General features: G+C 48.2%; 1 pseudogene; it reads left to right on the top strand.

Annotated features, from left to right (window-relative positions):
* The first annotated feature begins 1,020 nt into the window (after positions 1-1,020).
* On the top strand, positions 1,021-2,222 carry LOC118858250 (annotated as a pseudogene).
* Positions 2,223-4,299: the final 2,077 nt, after the last annotated feature.

The raw sequence follows: 4,299 nt of genomic DNA on the forward strand, positions 1-4,299 counted from the left end.
AGACTGAGGATCAAAGAGTTGAAATGATTAGCCCTAGATCCCACGACTATTTAGTAGCAGGTCTGAGACTGGACTCAGGTTCTCTGAATCATGATGGACAATGGGTAAATGTGTGGGTAAAGAACAAAGTGCTTAAGGTATGAGGTAAGGCTAGGAAGGTAAATTATAGCCATCTTGTGGATAGTGAGTGGTCTGGTTTAAGTAAGTCACCATAAGTCATTAGGACAGTCTTCTGGAATACAGAGGTAATGATTTTTACTTCAGGCAGCAAGGATAATAATATTGGATATTTACAAACCAGTCAAGCATAAGTATATAATGTTCTAAGTACATTCAGACCATAGACTCCAGCTTTTTTGGAACTCGAGATTTCTCCTCTGGCTACAAGAGAATTCCATTTCCTCCTTATCAAAATCAGCTTAACTATATCTCTTCAGTTTAAAAAATATGGTCCTCATGGCTAAGCTTCTAAATAGCCAACCCTCACTTCACCATGCTGAGAACTTACCATGAGAATCATCCAAATTTATTGGGGGGAGCCAAGTAACGTTCCCATTTAACAAATTCATGGTCACCCCCTTAGCTAGTACTGTACCGCAGGTAGAGAGAAAACATAACACATTCTGACTTTGTACACTGGAGGTCTATTCAGTATAGTAATAACCAGGCCTGTAAGGGTACCCACAACCTTCCCTCCCCAAAATGGTAACAGGTGGCTCTTGGATTTCCCCAATATTCTTTTCCCCATGTTAGGGAAGGATGTCACTTGGGAGAATCTAAGACTCAGGCATCAAGGTCGTGGTTGGGGGAAAGAGTCTGATTCTTAACCAGGTTGAGATACCTGCTCCCTGCCATATAAAGAAGTGGGGCGGCAGGCCCCTCGCGCCAGGGGCTGGCGCGGAGGCCGGGGCTCAGGCTCTGGCTGTGGGCGGCGGCGGCGGCCGAAGAAGGAGGAGGAGGAGGAGGAGGAGGAGGGTCCCAGCGGGCGGCGGGCACCGTGACAAGGCTGGGCCCCCAGCAGCGGGCGATGTGAAGATGTCAGTGGGCTGCACCTGCCCTGGTTGTTCTTCCAAGTCATTCAAGCTGTACTCACCGAAGAGGCCTCCGAACAGCAACGCCTCCCCCCACTTCCACCTGGGCACCACGCTGAATGGGGATGTGGGCCCAACTCCCATGTACCTGCCTACGTACCTGGAGCCTGGGATTGGGAGGCACACACCATATGGCAACCAGACAGACTAAAGGATATTCGAGTTAAATAAGAGGCTGCAGAACTGGACAGAGGAGTGTGACAATCTCTGGTTGGATGCTTTCACAACTGAGTTCTTTGAGGATGATGCCATGTTAACCATCACCTTCTGTTTGGAGGATGGACCAAAGAGATACACTATTGGCCGGACCCTGATCCCACGCTACTTCAGCAGCATCTTTGAGGGAGGTGCCACAGAGCTGTACAATGTGCTAAAGCACCCAAAGGAAGCCTTCCACAGCAACTTTGTGTCCCTTGACTGTGACCAGGGCAGCATGATTACTCAGCACCGGCAAGCCCATGTTCACCCAGGTATGTGTGGAAGGACGGCTGTACCTGGAGTTCATGTTTGATGACATGATGAGGACACTCAGCATCCGGCAGCATCGTGAATTTATTCCTCGAAGCATTCTGGCCATGCATGCCCAGGACCCGCAGATGCTGGACCAGTTATCCAAGAACATCACTTGGTGTGGATTGTCTAATTCCATCCTCAACTCCCTCCGACTCTGTGTGATCCTTGAGCCCATACAGGAGCTCATGTCCTGCCACAAGACTTACAGCCTCAGCCCTCGTGACTGCCTCAAGACCTGCCTCTTCCAGAAGTGGCAGCGCATGGTTGCACCCCCTGCGGAACCAGCACGGCAACAACCAAGCAAGAGGCGGAAACGGAAGATGTCGGGTGGCAGCACAATGAGCTCAGGGGGCGGCAACGCCAACAACAGCAACAGCAAGAAGAAGAGCCCCACCAGCACCTTCGTGCTCTCCAGCCAGGTACCTTTTGATGCGGCCAACAGCATCGACGACGAGGACAGCTTCAACAACTCCCCAGCGCTGGGTGCCAACAGCCCCTGGAACAGCAAACCCCCTCAAGCCAAGAGAGCAATTAGGAGAACCCCACATCTCAGGCCTCCCAGTAAGGGCTCCACCTGCCCACCCTGGGAGCAGAGGGAGGACCAGCATCCCAGAGACTGAGCCTACAGCTATCCATCTACCTGCAGGAGGGACTGGAAAGTCAGGGGAATGGGGAATGGTCGGGCCTCCAAGAAAAGTCTTGACGTTCCCCCAGAGCTGTGGTGCCCCTGATGCTTGGTTTCTGCTCCCCTAACCTCCACCCCTGCAGAGCCCAGGGGCATTGTCCCCATGCCCGCTGCCCTTAGGGACTCAATTGGGGGCCGGGATGAACTACCCACCCCCAGCTCTGGGGGGAGGGGGGACTGGCCACAAGGCCTTTCTCCACCCTCTTCTTCCCCTGCCCCTTCCCTCTAATCAAATCCCAGCTTCCTTCCCCTCCAGCCAAAGGGCTAAGCTCTGCTGGCTCCTACCACCTTCTATCCTCAACTTTTTAAAAAACAATAATATTATTTAAAATGTAAGTTTAAAAAAAAAGAAGTGGGGCATAATAGGAAGAACAGTGTACTGGAAATCAGACCTCTTGGTTCCACTTCTAGCTTTGCCACTAACAAGACTTGTAAGAAATTTGGGGTGTCTGATTCCTATATCCTGCCTGTTTTCTCTTATCCATACAATGAGGGGGGGATTGCAAAAGTCTCTTTCAGCTTCAACACCCTAAAAGTCTACATTTCTCTAGACAACTATAATGGCAGTAGAGTTTGATGGTGGTGTTGTGATGGGTTCTGATTCCCAAGTTTCTGTAGGGTAAGTATCAGGGGAAGATCAGGTATTAGAGGGCTCTTCCCAAACAGGCATGTTACCTAGCCCAGGCATAAGATGCTTTGTGGAGTTAGTTTTGGAAGAGATGGGGGTCAACATAAATAACAAAGCAGGGGCTGATATAATAAGAAGTTGGAAACAGAATATGGAAGGAAATTAAGGTATACTTAAGTGAAATAGAGATACTGAACTGGGGGATATCTTTGCTATAATTGATAAGTATAACTGGAAAGGATGAGCAAATAAGGACTTATTCTTCATGTCACTTCACCCTCTCCCTTATCATCTCCTTCCTCCACCATTCACAGCAGGTATAGTGATCTAAGTGTTTAACAAACTGGCCCCTCTGCACCAATGAATCTATTGTGCACTGCCTGGTTCAGCTAGTGATGCCCAGGCCATAGCTGACAAGGCCACCTATCAGCTAGAGCTTCAGGGGTGTGAGTTAGGAATGGTCTTGGGATTTTTTTTGTTTTGTTCTTCAAATACTCCCCACCCAAACTACTAGGGCTCGATATCTCCCTCTTCATTACATTCCCCATAGGGAGAGTGGTAGGTGGGTGAGTGACATGGTGGGGAGCATGTAAGACATCTTTAGATATAATGAGAAAGACTCTAGCACCCATGAGATGAAATCATAGTTTTGTTGGGGTGCAGGCAGGGAAGCAAATAAGAAAGTGGAGGTAGGGTAAAATCAGAAGCATAGTGAAATTGGAGTTTGGAGTTTTACAGGTGTAGGTTTTTATGTTTGATTTATGAGGATCTGAGAGAGGGGCAAGCATGTGGTACTTCAGAGAACAATGGCTGTCAATCTCCCTAGGATGAAGTTATAAGGGAACCCACCTCCCCCCCCCCCGTTCTGTCTGCCGCAAACATGGTAAGGAATATCACTGATAAATGCCAGGAAGAGCTTTCAGCCCATTTGATGGTGCCTGGTTGGGATCCCAAAAGGATCACTAACCTTACAAGTCAACCTGTCAATGAGGGCCAGAGCTACTGTTGCTGTAGGTTAATATGTAGTTTCAGTGTGAGGTCTCAAGTGGGGAACCCAGTGACTAGACTGGGGAATGAGCCTCTCTCCTATGAGGCTCCAAAAGAAGAGAACTGCAGTCAGGAAAACCAGAGTTCCAATCTGGCCTCAGACACTTACTAGCTGTGTGACCATGGACAAATTACTTAATCTCTTTTTGCCTCAGTTTCCTTATCTGTTAAATATGGATAATAATACCACCTACTTCCAAAGGTTGTTGTGAAGATTAACTAAGATAACAATTGCAAAGTGCTTAGCACAGCATCTGGCACAGATTAAGTGCTATATACATGCTAATTATCATAATCATCATCATCATGTTACTTTTTATTACCTTACCTCAGAT

Source organism: Trichosurus vulpecula, chromosome 7, assembly GCF_011100635.1.
Source record: "Trichosurus vulpecula isolate mTriVul1 chromosome 7, mTriVul1.pri, whole genome shotgun sequence".
NCBI classification, from domain to species: domain Eukaryota; kingdom Metazoa; phylum Chordata; class Mammalia; order Diprotodontia; family Phalangeridae; genus Trichosurus; species Trichosurus vulpecula.